General features: G+C 39.7%; 1 non-coding gene across 1 annotated transcript; it reads right to left on the bottom strand.

Moving 5' to 3' along the window:
* Positions 1–14,812: 14,812 nt before the first annotated feature.
* On the bottom strand, positions 14,813–14,935 carry LOC115934480 (U6atac minor spliceosomal RNA). The gene has a single exon (XR_004070271.3). It is a non-coding gene; the product is annotated as a U6atac minor spliceosomal RNA (small nuclear RNA).
* Positions 14,936–15,621: the final 686 nt, after the last annotated feature.

The following is a 15,621-nucleotide window of genomic DNA, read 5'->3' as shown; positions in this document are numbered from 1 at the left end:
TGATTGAACTCACCTGCAGATATACCTGCTAACCCAACTAGACTGAAAGATCAACAAGAATTTATTCACTTGTACATGGACAACACTTCCCAATGGGCCCAAGAACCCACCCACTCATAGAGCATAGTCCTGCCACTGCTAGCACCCGTTCAAGGCACCTGAAGGGTCAAGGATCAACCTGCTGTGACCTGATATTACTGGTGCTTGCATACACTACCCAGGGACCCAAGGATTGGCCCATTCAGCCCACCACTTCCACCAATGTGGCCCAAAGACCAGGCCCTCCTGGTGTCCCTGTCCCTAGCAAAGCTTCACCACAGCCTCCACTGAATACCATAGCCTAAGCCACTGAGGAACTCACAAACACCACTGCCACTAATTAGAGCCGAAGAAATAATACAGAGACGACACTATGGCATCCATCTAGAATCAAAGCCAAAGTACCCCATCCAATCAATGCTATAGATACATCTACAGAAAAAAAAGTATTTCCCTACAAAAACCAATTCATAAAATTGGAAGAAGTGATTATTATACCAGATGTGCAGATATCAATATAAAGACACAAGCAAAATTAAAAATATGATGCCTCCAGAGGAACACAAAAACTCTCCAGCAACAGATTGCAATGAAAAATATATCTACAGGCTGGGCGTGATGGCTCACTCCTGTAATCCTAGCACTTTGGGAGGCTGAGGCGGGCGGATCATGAAATCAGGAGATCGAGACCATCCTGGCCAACATGGTGAAACCCCATCTCTACTAAAAATACAAAAAAAAAAAAATTACCTGGGCATGGTGGCATGTGCCTGTAGTCCCAGCTACTCGGGAGGCTGAGGCAGGAGAATCGCTTGAACCCAGGAGGCAGAGGTTGCAGTGAGCCAATACCAAACCACTGCACTCCAGCCTGGGTGACAGAGTGAGAGACTCTGTCTCTAAAAAAAAAAAAAAAAAAAGAAAGTACAATATATAAAATGCCTGAAAAGGAATTCAAAATAATAACATTAAAGAAGTTTGATGAGACAAAGACGTGCTAAAATAGCATGTAGACCATCTAAGAAAGAACACTGGAATTCAGCACAGAAATGATGGAAAACACCTAAAGCAAGGAAGGAGAGAAAGACAAGGCAGCTTGTCCAACTGGGATCAGCTGGCAGCTTAATATACCCTGTTAAAAAAAAAGAAACAACATTGCAATACAAAGCTCTCTGCTTTCTAGGAAGTATTCTAGAAAAACCATTTTATTATGGAAAATTACTCACTTGACCATATTAACTAAGTATTAATGTCATAACATTTAGAGTTTGGAATCCAGCAAACTTAAGATATATATGAAATATGGCATGAGACAGTTTGTTAAAAATAGATCAGTTTTTCACATTGAAAATTTTAAATGTGGCTGGGTGTGGTGGTTCACGCCTGTAAGCCCAGTGCTTTGGGAGGCCAGGGTGGGCAAATCGCCTGAGGTCAGGAGTTCAAGACCAGCCTGACCAACATGGAGAAACCCTGTCTCTACTAAAAATACAAAATTAGCTGGGCATAGTGTCACATGCCTGTAATCCCAGCTACTCAGGAGGCTGAGGCAGGAGAATCGCTTGAACTTGGGAGGCGGAGGTTGCTGTGAGCCAAGACCGTGCCATTGCACTCCAGCCTGGATAAAAAAAGTGAAACTCCGTCTCAAAAAAAAAAAAAAAAAAAGAAAAATGTAAAATGCTCTACCTGCTGAGCCAGTGCTTAGTGGTGCTAATGGTGTGTTGGTGATGATGGTAGTGGTGGCATTGGTGGTGGTGGCTTTTTTAAATTTAATTTTTTTAATTTAAATTTAAATTTGTTTTTAATTTTACATTTTAAGTGGGTATTTTTCCAGAGGATTCATCCTGTTCTTATGGGAGATATTACCACAAAACGATGCTTCCTTCTCATGGAATCAGATGAATTAGTAGATTGTGAACAGTATCTCTTGTTCTTCAACAATATATTGCAAGAATCTCTATGTTCCTTCTAAGGGTACATAATGCTAAAGGAAAGAGAATATGTAATGCTTCTAAAATCATTCTGAAATAGCCTTCTTTTTGTCTGTAAAATATGCTTGCTTGTCTTTTATATATAATATATAAATATGACATATAAAAAGATATGTAAATAATATATATATACATCTTATATATTTTGCATATTAAAATATTTATTATATTAAAAATAACATGAGATTGTGAAGGACTGAGAATCTTCCACTGGGTTTTTGCAACTATTCCTCTCTACTCCCTTGTATACATGACCTCAGACCCCAGCTATTCTCCATTCCTGTTGAAAAAAATCAAAATTTCCCAAATCCTGGCTGCTAATCTGCACAAATTATTGGTAGGAGAAAATCCTTGACTAATTCTCCGAACTACGTAAACTTCAATTGACCCTGTTAAGCCACTATACAAATTTTGTTCTTCTTCCCTAAGTTAGCATTGTTGAATAAAATTTGCATAAAATTTATGCTAACAGAGCTCTGGGTGGTTATTGCCTACAGTGGAGAGAGAGAGAAAAAAAAAGACAAACACGTTCTCTTCAGTATACTGAAGGAGGAAAGAAAGTTTTGATTGACTAAATATCACCCTGAGTCTACAATTTCTTCCCCAAAGAAAGCAAGACAGAATACTTCCCTCCAGTGGATCATTGTTGTAGATGCAGGCAGAGACATGGCTAATGGTAGCTGACTTGTAATCTGACCTCTCTGACGGGTGTGGTGGCTCATGCCTGTAATCCCAGCACTTTGGGAGGCCAAGGCAGGTGGATCACCTGAGGTCGGGAGTTCAAGACCAGCCTGACCAACATGGAGAAACCCCGTCTCTACTAAAAATACAAAATTAGCTGGGTATGGTGGCACATGCCTGTAATCCTAGCTACTCAGGAGGCTGATGCCATTTTAGACCTATTTGAAGACACCTGCCTCAGACTCAGGGAAGTAAGCATGTAATATCTGAATATACTTGGGGGTAAAATGGAAGAAAAACCCTGTAGACCAGCCAATAGCAGTTTTATTTCAATAAAAATATTAAAACAAACAAAGAAAAGAAAAGATCTAGCTTAGAAAAAAAAATTAGTCAACCCTACTTTAGGTGGAAGAAAAACACCAAGTCTAAAGGAAGCTGTGTCTCCGGGACCCCAGCTACCCCAGCAGTTGATATAGAGAGAATATCTGAAAATATAAATTCCTTGGACATAATGGTGTATCCAGGCAATCTCATTATATTTGGTAAGTCTTTGGAAGAATAAGAGAAGAGACTTTAAAGCAGTGGGCACCTCAAAGAGGTAAATCTTAAACTTTCTCTTGACAATCCCCAATTGTACTGTACCCCTGTGAGGTATATGGGGCACAAGTATCTCAGCAAATACAGACCCTTGGAATAATTCTGCTCAAACACTGCCTCTGTCCCATTCACTTAGAGAACTAGAGATGTTATGGGAGTTACATATTTTTTTTGTTTGTTTGCTTGTTTGTTGTTTTTAAGGATTTGAATTTGGAGGATGAAGGCTCTCAAAGTGAATCATAAGATCCAATGACAGCTCCCCAGAGGGCACAGAGAAGTCTACTCAGGACATCAGTTAATTCATAAGGTACTGGGTGAGCCTGGAGAGGGAACATCCCATGAGGTTGGCTGCAGCACAGCGTGTGGTAACAATGCACTTGCCTTAGACACCACATGGTCCTCACTGCTAAGGTATTTCTTGTACTTTGTAATACTAAAAGAAGATCAGGTTTTCCCCCAACTTGTATAGCTACTCTAATTCTCCTTTTACTTTTCCTAACCTTGAGAAGCCTCTGGCTCCAGGAAGAGAGAGAGTATGTGTGTATCTGTATGTCTGTCTGTTTTGGTTTGGGGAATGGAAAGGGCAGAGAAACATGCCACATCCCTCATTAGTGGGCACCTCTCTACCCACCATAGAAAGGAAGTGAAGTATCAGTGGGCATGGGGAGACAAAGGGAAACACTTAAAAATGGAACAGATTAGGTTTAAAAAGTTCCCATGGAAGGTGAGAGATAACTATCAACTCTGTAGGACTGCCAAGCAGACGTGAGAGTCTAGGCTGGAAGTCAGAACTGTATACAGGCCTAAGTGGTGTAATTTTCTTTAGCAGCCCTCAAGGGCACAAGTATAGGCATGAAGAAGGCAATTAGACAGATCTGGATTTAGAATTTTTCCAGTGGATGCAATTGAAGGGCAAGGGATCAATGGAGTGTTGTGGCTTTCCTACTTCCACTGTTCAGTGAGCGGGAGGGAGTGGTGCCCAGTGGCTTCTTCACTTCTGTATTTCAGCAAGTGGGAGGAAGTGTTACAGCCCTTTTAGTCCTGCCACCAGCAGCTCAGTGAGCTGGAGCACTACAGTTCCTGTGCTCCTGCAGTTTGGTGAGTTCTGGGTTCTTGTCCCATGACCAAGAAGAATAAGGCACATGGACACTGGAGAGTGAGTAAAGCAGAGTAGGATTCATCAAGCAACAGAAAAAGCTCACAGCAGATAGGGGATCCAAAAGATGGTTGCTGGCTGCAGGGCTATGGTCAGGGTTTTTATGGACTGAGAAGGAAGGAGGAGTGTGCTGACTGGTCTGGGGGCTGTTTTGGAAAAAGCACCACTCAGAAAGAGAAACGATAGTGTAAAAAAACCTATTGAAGGCAGAAGTGAAGGCTCAGCCCACAACTGATTGGGGGCTGGAGTGACGTTTCACTCTATGCAAATGAACATTCGGCCCACAGCCAATCACAGAAAGATAGGTATATGTTGAAAGGTAAGGACCAATTGGAAAGAAGCATGCCAAATGGGAGTGGGAGTCCTCACTCTGGTCCGTGGATTCTATCCAGAACTGGCATCTCAGTTTTCAAGCCTTAGACTATCCTTGGCTTAAAATTCTGACTTCCAGCCTAGTTCTGACATCCCTGCCTGCCTAGGAATTCACCTGCCTTCCACAGCTTTTAAGAGGAAAATATTGACAGTAAAAATTAAGTTTGTTTTGGATCAGGGAATGTAAGCTATGTAGAAAGAAAATAAAAAGGGAGAAAATAGAGAAAGCAGAGGCTGAAGGCTGTGGTGAGATCGAAGAGCAGATGTATCAGGAGAAACCAGGTGGGACATTTTGAAGAGTAAATGGCTTTGATAAGAGTGGGGTGTTTGAATTTATACTGTTAAAGGTGATTAGGGTAAAACATACTGTTCTCTCCACTCTTCTTTGAAAATTTTTATAATTAAAAAATGATATATCAGGTGGAGCACTTTCTGATATTGAACTGAAACCTGCCACATCCTTCATTAGTGGGGACCTCTCTACTCACCATAGAAAGGAAGTGAAGTATCAATGAGCATGGGAAGACAAAGAGAAACACTTATGAATGGAATAGATTAGCTTTAAAAAGTTCCTGTGGAAAGTGAGAGATAACTATCAACTCTCACTTTGGGTCTTGGTAACAGCTATGAAAATGGGTGACTGAAGAGTGAAGCTGAAGGTCACTGGAGTTCTGTCTTTGAGAGTCTTAGAACAAGAAAAGAGCAGATACCCACTTAAGCTAATTTAACTGAAAACGGGGTAGAGTGGGCTGAACTGTGTCCCCAGAAGAGATATATTGATGTCCTAACCACCAATACCTGTGTGACTGTGACCCTATTTGGAAATAGGATCTTTGCAGATGTAATCAAGTTCAGATGAGGTCAGCCTGGATTAGGGTGGGCCATAAATTTACAACTCGTGTCTTTAAAAGAGAAAGAAGAGAATAGTGCTGAGAGACACAGAGGACACACAGGGAAGAAGGTCATGTGAAGAACAGAGTTAGAAATTGAAATGATATAGCTACAAGCCAAAGAAATGCCAAGAATTACCTACAACCACCAGAAGCTAGAAGGCAGACACAGAACAGATGCTCCCTCAGAGACTCTAGAAAGAAAAAACCCTGGCCAGGCATGGTGGCTCACACTTGTAGTCCTAGAACTTTGGGACACTTTAAGGGGCCAAGGAGGGAGCATCACTTCAGGCCTGGAGTTTGAGACCAGTATAGTAAATACATAAGCCAGTAACATAGTCTTTTTTTTTTTTTTTTGAGACAGGGTCTTGCTGTGTTGTCCGGGATAGAGTGTAGTGGTGTGATCACAGGTCACTGCAACCTCCACCTCCTGCGGCTCAAGTGATCCTCCCAGCTCAGCCTTCTGAGTAGCTGGGACTACAGGCATGCACCACCACACCCAGGTATTTTCTTATTTTTTATTTTGTAGCGACAGGGTCACACTATGTTGCCCTGGCTGGTCTCAAACTCCTGACCTCAAGTGATCCTCCATTCTCAGCTTCACAAAGTGATGGGATTACAGGTGTGAGCCACCACACCTAGCCAAATATGTTTACATACACACATACTTACCATTGTTTTACCATTGCCTACAATATTCAGTATAGTAACATGCTGTGCAGGTTTGTAGACTAAGAATGATAGGCTTTATCATATAGCCCAGGTGTGTAATAGGCTATACCATTATAGGTTTGTGTAAGTACATCCTATGATGTTTGCACAATGAGGACATCAACTAATGCTGCATTTCTCAGAACATATCCTTGTTGTTATGTAACACAAGACTGTACTTTTATATGACTGGTAGAGCAGTAGGTTTGTTTACACCAGCATGACCACAAACACTTGAGTAATGCCTTGCAGTATGATCTTACAAGGGCTACGATGCCACTAGGTGACAGAAAATTTTCAGCTCCATTAAAAATCCGTGGGACCACTATAATACATGCAGTCTGTCATTGACCAAAACATTGTTATGTGGCGCATGACTGTATTACCATGTCATAGATTGAAATACATTTGGTTGTTTTTATTCATGGTAGTTTTGTTTCATAGTCATCAGGAACCCTAAATTAGTGAATGAAGAACCATTGTCTCTAGGGGAAATATGAGCCTTTCATCATAATATTTTTGTCAACCAATTAATAACATATAACATTTACACATATAAACGTATATTTATAACATATACGGGCATACCTCGAGGATATTGAGAGTTCATTCCCAGACCACCACAATGAAGCAAATATCATAATAAAGCAAGTTACAAAAATTTTCCTGGTCTCTCAGTGCATATAAAAGTTATTTTAAAAAGTACATACCTTAATTTAAAAATACTTCATTGCTAAAAAAATTGCTAACAATCATTTGAGCATTCAGCGAGTCATAATCTTTTTGCTATTGGAAGGTCTTGCATTAATATTAATGACTGCTGACTGATCAGTGTGGTGGAGGCTGAAGTTGGTTTGGCTGTGGCAATTCCTCCAAATAAGACAACAATGAAGTTTGCCACATCAATTGACTCTTCCTTTCATGAAAGATTTTTCTGTGGCATGCTATGCTGTTTGATAGCATTTTACCCACAGTAGAACTTTAAAAATTGGAGTCAGTGGTAATTTGTTACCAAACCAAGAGGAAAGTAATTCAGCCAGTGATGATTACCCCTCCCTGAGCCAACTGCTTTAATCATGGTGGGGATGAGGGGTGCAGTCCATTGGCCAGGTGTGGGTTATATGAACCACTCCCAGAATCAGGACTGGGTAAGTCCAGTGAAACCAAATGATGTGTTGGGATGGAATGAATCTTCAAAGATACATGACTTCTCCCTCCCACTCCTTAGCTGCTGAGAAGCCTTCCATACACATGAAATATAAAACATAATGTGAGTATTCCTGAACTGGAGATAGCCCAAATTGTCCTTTAGGACTTGCATTTACTCTATCGCCCAGGCAGGAGTGCAATGGTGTGAATACAGCTCTCAGCAACCTTGACCTCTTGGGCTCAAGCAATCCTCTTACCTCAGCCTTTTAAGTCACTAGAACCACAGGTGGGCACCACTGCACCTAATTAATTATTTTGTTTGTTTGTTTGTTTGTTTTTTGTGGAGACAGGATCTTACTATATTGCCCAGGCTGATCTTAAACTCCTGGGCTCAAGCAATCCTTCTGCCTTGGCCTCCCAAAGTGCTGGGATTATAAACGTGAGCCACCACCCATGGCCAGGACTTACATTCACTTTTGATCCAGGGTCTTTTTGGCTTTTTGACAAAAACTATGATTTTTTTTAGCTCCAAGATTATATATATATGTGAAAATTTCAGATTATATCATGTTCAGTTGTGTATGCACAAAGACTAAAATCAGAAGGAAAGGTTGAGAAAGCAAAGCAGATTTGATTGTAGAGTTGGATTTTGGGGAGAGGGTTTTCTTATATAGTTTAATAATTTTGAAATATGTTTGATTTTCATTAGTACTGTTATAATGGTACTTGTTAAAAAATGGTTATTAAAAACTACAAAAAATTCTCTTTTCTGTCCTTTTTTTTCTTTTTTCTTTCTTTCTTTTTTTTTCAGTTTTCCTGTGGTGTAATTTACTACGTCCAGAATCTTTGAGTGATTTGTATTCTTTTGAGTCAGGTTCACAAAATTCTACATGGTAAGAAATCTACATAAGAATCCAATAATATATAGTAAAAGGGAAAAAATTACAATAAAAGTTCATATTCAGAATAGGGAAGAAAGGGAAAGCACATCATGGTTACAAGTTCCTAGTTCACACACAATCCTGGGACTCCCTGACCTGGTAGTAAACGAGGTTTCAGTCTGTTGTGCTCATGGCCGCATGTGAGAAAGACACCAGGAAGGGTTCCCCTTCTGGGTTGCACCAACCTCTTGTTGGTGCTGGTTCTCCTGCCTGGGTGGTACCTCAGGAGTTAGGCTGTCCTGAACCTTGGTGATCCAAGCTTGGTGTTCTTTTGCCAATGTATTTACCTAGAAACTTTAGCATCTGCTCCTTGAGTCATTTTTTTACAATTCTATGCTCTGGCAAGCAAAGACAGAGAGTTTGCGGAGGTATGGTCTGTGGGTCCTAACTCCATTTCTGTCTCTTCAGCAACAGGCATTAATACGGGTCTATTCCTCATAAATAATGGGCTCAGGTTGTTCTTCAGATAGAATCTGCTCCTCATTGCTGGGCTACATCTCAGTGGGTGGATCTTCAGAATGGAGGAAATTATGATCATTACTGGTGTAGGAAAAGCAAAATTTCACCTCTACTCCTTCAGGATCTCTGGCTGGGCCTGAGAATTAAATTGATGTAAGACAGACTAGCAGCAGGAAAACATACAGATTTTTACATGTATGTGGGAACCCCCAAAGGAAAATGAAGGCCTGAAGAAGTGGCACAAGCTAAGTCTTTATATACTAGGTTGAACAAAGAGAAGCAATTGTGGAAATGTAAATGAAATAAAAGCCCATCTCAAAGATATGGTTTTAGTTCTGTACCAGTGCAATAAACCAAATGTCACCGTAAAGTCACATGAATTTTTTGATTTCCCAGTTTATATAACAGTTATATTTATGCTATATTGGAGTCTATTAAATGTGCAATTGCATTATGTCTTAAAAAACTATGTACGGGCCTGACATGATGGCTCACGCCTATAATCCCAGCACTTTGGGAGGCCAAGGTGGGCGGATCACTTGAGGTCAGGAGTTCGAGACCAGCCTGGCCAACATAGTAAAACCCCGTTCCTACTAAAAATACAAAATTTAGTAGGCCATGGTGCCGCACGCCTGTAATCCCAGCTAGTAGGGGGACTGAGGCAGGAGAATCGCTTGAACCCGGGAGGCAGAGGTTGCAGTGAGCCAAGATCAGGCCACTGCACTCCAGCCTGGGTGACAGAGTGAGACTTCATCTCCGCCCCCCCCCCAAAAAAAAACCCAAAAAACCAAGTACATATTAGTTTTTTAGACTCTATATGATTGCACACTTAATAGATTACACCGTAGTATAAACATAACTTTATATGCACTGGGAAACCAAAAAAATTTGCATGACTCATTTTATTTTGATACTTGCTTTATTGGGGTGGTCCAGAGATGAACCTGCAATGTTTTTGAGGTATGTTTTTACTTATGTATGTTGCATTAATTAAAATGAGCATGTATTACTTCTATAATTTAAAAAAATTTACATTACCCAACTGCATAAAATAATTTAAACTAGTGTCTTTTAAAATCAAGGACCTAATTACATTTTCAATTTTTTTCTATAATTATTGGTTTACTTAAGGTCATCACTTATTCTTTTTTTTTTTTTTTTTTTTTTTTTGAGACAGAGTCTCGCTATTGTTGCCCAGTCTGGAGTGCAATGGCACAATCTTGGCTCACTGCAAACTCCACCTCCCAGGTTCAAGGAATTCTGCCTCAGCCTCTGAGTAGCTGGAACAACAGGTGCCAACCACCACACCTGGCTAATTTTTGTATTTTTAGTAGAGACAGGGTTTCAGCACATTGGCCAGATTGGTCTCGAAATCCTGGCCTCAAGTGATCTGCCCACCTTGGCCTCCCAGGTTCTGGGATTGCACATGTGAGCCACTGTGCCCAGCCTTATTCTTTAAGCCAATTTTGGTAGTTTATATTTCTTAAAATAATTTTAGACAATTTTTTTATTTTTAAGTGTATTGGTATAAATAGATTATTCTTTTATAATATAAAATATTTTATATTATTTATTCCTACTGATTTATTATGTTTATTCTCTTTTGTTCAATTGTTTAGACTTGGCAAAGCTTATCTGGTAATTTACTTATTAAAATAAATAGCTTTAGATTTTCTTTTTAACTTTACTATTATTTCTATTTCATTAAATTATGTTTGAAAAATAAATGTGGCTAACTCTTGATAACTTCTGTTGACATAAACTCCTGTTGATAACTTCCTGAGTTGAAACTCTCTTTCATGTATTTTATAATAAATGAATTTGTGTTTAAGAAAACACTATGTACACACTTTAATTTAAAAAATACTTCGTTGCTCAAAATGCTAACAATTATCTGACCCTTTACCTTTAGTGAGTTGTAATCTTTTTGTTGGTAGAGGGTCTTGCATTGATGTTGATGGCTGCTGATTCGTCAGGGTGGCAGCTGCTTAAGGTTAGGGTAGCTATGGCAATTTCTTCATCGTCTGCAATCATCTACACTTACTTCTGCTAAAGTTTGAACGTTTCAAAGCCACCCGTGAGGATTAGAATCAACTTCTTTCAAGCTTCTATTAGTGGTCTTTTGATTTCCTCCGTTGAATCACAAATGTTCTTAATGACACTGAGAATGGTGAATCCTTTCCAGAAGGGTTTCAATGTATTTTGCCCAGATCCATCAGAGGAATCACTAACCATGGCAGTAATTTCAACTTTAAGTGATATTTAAGAAATATATTTTGCAAGGAAAAATTACTCCTTGAAATTATTTCTTGATCCATGGGCTACAAAATGGATACTATGTTAGCAGGCTTGAAAACAACATTAATTTCCTGGTATATCTCCATCAGAGCTCTTGGATGACCAAGTGCGTTGTCAATGAGCAGTAAAATTTGAAGGAAATATTTTTTTCTAAGAAGTAGGTCTCAATAGTGGGCTTAAAATATTCAGTAAAGTATGCTGTGAAGAGATATGCTGGCATCCAGGCTTTGTTGTTTCATTTACAGAGCACAGGCAGAATGGATTTAGCATCATTCTTAAGGGCTTAGGATTTTCAGAATGGTACATGAGCATTGGCTTCAACTGAAAGTCACCAGCTGCATTAGTCCATAATATGAGTCAGCCTGTCCTTTGAAACTTTGAAGCCAGGCATTGACTTCTCCTCTCTAGCTATCAAAATCCTAAATGGCACATTCTTCCACTACAAGACTGTTTTGTCCACATTGAAAATCTTTTTTTCAGTATAGTCACTTTCATCAGTTATCATAGCTAGATCTTCTGAAGAACTTGCTGTAGTTTCTACACTAGCACTTGCTGCTTCACCTTGCACTATTATGTTATGGAGACAACTTCTTTCCTTAAACCTCATGTATCAACCTCTGCTGGCCTCCGAGTTTTCTTTTGTAATTTGCTTACCTCTCTCAGCCTTCACAGAATTGAAGACAGTTGGAGTCTTGCTTTGGTTTAGGCATTAGCTTAAGAGAATGTTGTGGTCAGTTTAATCTTCTATCTAAATCATGAAAACTTTATCCTTTTCAGCAATAAGGCTGCTTTGCTTTTGTATCCCTTGTGTCTTTAGTGAAGTAGCGCTTTTCATGTCCTTCAATAACTTTTTGTTTGCATTCACAATTTGGCTAACTGTTTGGCACAAAAGGCCTAGCTTCTGGCCTACCTTGGCTTTTGACTTGCTTTACTCACTGAATGTAATCATTTCTAGTGTTTGATTTAAAGTGAGAGATGTGCAACTCTTTCTTTCATGTTCACTGTAGGGCTATTAATTGGTCTAATTTCAATATTGTTGTGTCTCAGAGAATAGGAAGGCCCAAGGAGGACAGAGATGGGGAACGGCTGGTCAGTGGAGGAGTTAGAATGCATACATTTATCTATTAAATTTACTGCCTTATATGGGCGTGGTTCATGGTGCCCCTAAACAATTACAATAGTAATATCAAGGACCACTGATCACTGTAACAGATATAATTATGAAAACATTTGAAATATTGTGAGAATTACCAAAATGTGACCCAGAGACACCAAATGAGCACATGCCATCAGAAAATAGCACTAAGACATTTGCTCAAAGGAGCATTGCCAAAAACCTTCAAGTTGTAAAAAATACAATATAGCAAAGTGCAATAAAGCAAAGCACAATAAAATGAGGGTTGCCTGTATATGGGGAAACGAAAGAAAGATAAGAGTTATTTTATGAAGGTCCTTTTGTACAAAATTCTCTCTGCCTCGATTCCCTGTGCCTGGTGATAAGGATATTTCTTTTCTTCTGGTATAGGGAGGGCATCTCTCACGTGGGCGTTTTGTCTCATGCTTTTGAAAAGAAAAGAGGAAGTCAGAATCCATCTTCCTGCACCTCTGGCTTCCAAACGCCTTTAATGCAAAGTAATTCTTATGCCAAAGTGGTATATATTGGGGTGGCATATTCTGCCATCCCGCATTAGACAGAAAGAACACTTCAGGAGGTACATGGAGAAAGAGTTTGTTTTTTCCTCTCTCCCTTTTTTGTCTTTTCTTTATTTTTCCTTTTTTTTTTCTTTTCCTCACAATAAACAAAAGTTTTCTGTTAGGTCTTATAGGTGAGAGTGAGCCATGCTTCTCATATAGTGACAGGAAAATAATAGAGACTGTCCAACTTAACCTGCAAGCTTTTCCTTGGATTTTACTTGTCTTTAATTCCCCTAGTCTGGGGAAAACAGCCTGGCTGCATCAACACTCATGGCTTGAGGTAGCAGGGATCTGACAGGTATAAATTTGAACTCTATTCTAAATCAGTCCCAGCTTCCTTGGGTCTTTTCCAGTACTCAGATGGGATTTCCCAACAGTTTGCCATTGCATGCCCTCTTACCCACACATCAGAAGTAGAAAAATGTGTCTCCCTGAAGAAAAGGGCCCTCAACTCTCTCAGGAGTTCCTGCCGCAGAACACGGGGCACTGGTGCAGCTGCAAAAACTGCAACTAGATAACTAGTTGTGGTTCAGGCATCATGACTTAAAGTTAAGTCAGGGAAATAGTCCTGGCTGCTCTATCCTTGTAACTAGCAATTTTTTTTTTTATTATACTTTAAGTTCCAGGGTACATGTGCACAATGTGCAGGTTTGTTACATATGTATACATGTGCCATGTTGGTGTGCTGCACCCATTAACTCATCATTTACATTAGGTATATCTCCCAATGCTATATCTCCTCCCCTCCCCCCCCACCCTATGACAGGCCCCGGTGTGTGATGTCCCCCTTCCTGTGTCCAAGTGTTCTCATTGTTCAGTTCCCACCTATGAGTGAGAACATGCAGTGTTTGGTTTTTTGTGCCACATTTTCTTAATCCAGTCTATCACTGATGGACATTTGGGTTTGTTCCAAGTCCTTGCTATTGTGAATAGTGCCACAATAAACATACATGTGCATGTGTCTTTATAGCAGCATGATTTATAATCCTTTGGGTATATACCCAGTAATGGGATGGCTGGGTCAAATGGTATTTCTACTTCTAGGTCCTTGAGGAATCACCACACTGTCTTCCACAATGCTTGAACTAGTTTACAGTCCCACCAACAATGTAAAAGTGTTCCTATTTCTCCACATCCTCTCCAGCACCTGTTGTTTCCCGACTTTTTAATGATTGCCATTAAAAAGTCAGATGTGAGATGGTATCTCATTGTGGTTTTGATTTGCATTTCTCTGATGGCCAGTGATGAGCATTTTTTCATGTGTCTTTTGGCTGCATAAATGTCTTCTTTTGAGAAGTGTCTGTTCATATCTTTTGCCCACTTTTTGATGGGGTTGTTTGTTTTTTTCTTGTAAATTTGTTTGAGTTCTTTGTGGATTCTGGATGTTAGCCCTTTGTCAGATGAGTAGATTGCAAAACTTTTTTCCCATTCTGTAGGTTGCCTGTTCACTCTGATGGTAGTTTCTTTTGCTGTGCAGAAGCTCTTTAGTTTAATTAAATCCCATTTGTCTATCTTGGCTTTTGTTGCCATTGCTTTTGGTGTTTTAGACATGAAGTCCTTGCCCATGCCTATGTCCTGAATGGTATTGCCTAGGTTTTCTTCTAGGGTTTTTATGGTTTTAGGTCTAACATTTAAGTCTTTAATCCATCTTGAATTAATTTTTGTGTAAGGTGTGAGGAAGGGATCCAGTTTTAGCTTTCTACATATGGCTAGCCAGTTTTCCCAGCACCATTTATTAAATAGGGAATCCTTTCCCCATTGCTTATTTTTCTCAGGTTTGTCAAAGATCAGATGGTTGTAGATATGTGGTATTATTTCGGAGGTCTCTGTTCTGTTCCATAAAAACGATGGTTAGATGCCACGAAGTAGGTGGCAATGCCTTAACCGTATGCATGTTGTCAGGCCCAAGGGCCTCTTCCATCCTTGTCAAGGGGAGTGCTAACCTCTCCTTTTGTACAACACTAGCTAGTAATTTTAAAACAGCCTCAGCTGTTCCTTTTGCCACCCAGATAATCTGCACTAGTCCAGTGTGCAGCCAGAGGCTGGCTAATGTTTCCTCTGCTGTCAATGCTCACCGGCAACACTTGATGAGCAACATCTGGTGTCTTGTGTCTTCTTCCATGCTTCCATTCTCTACCACCTTATATAACATTTCTATAATTTTGTGAAATAATTAGAAGTCTCTTTGACCTCTCTTGTTAGGTGATCAAATGCTTGGTATAAAATTTCTCAATATTCTTTAGTCTTGCTTTAAGCTCACCAATCCATTGTGCATTAAGGCAAATGCGTTTTCGGCATTTAACTTACATATCACCTTGAAGATAGAGGCAGTAAATTTCCATAACCATTTTCTGTTTTATACTTTCTGATACATTTTATTCTTGCTCCATATTCTTACTCTCCACATTCTGCAGTTTAAATTTCTCCCACTTGGGAACCAGTTTTCACTCCTAACAAAAGTCTTTAGTTTTTTCTACCTAGTAGTATTCAACGTAGGCAACAATACCTTTTCCCCTGATCATCATAGGGCATCACATTGGTTCTGATGCAGCCATTGCATGTGGTCAAGTTTTGCCCTACCAGCTCTGATGGGTCTTCCCTTTATAGAAGTGATCCAGACTTAAAACAATTATTGGACAAATAATTTG

This window comes from Gorilla gorilla, chromosome 3, assembly GCF_029281585.2.
Source record: "Gorilla gorilla gorilla isolate KB3781 chromosome 3, NHGRI_mGorGor1-v2.1_pri, whole genome shotgun sequence".
Classification (NCBI taxonomy): Eukaryota; Metazoa; Chordata; class Mammalia; order Primates; family Hominidae; genus Gorilla; species Gorilla gorilla.
This window is presented reverse-complemented; position numbering and strand designations above follow the sequence as displayed.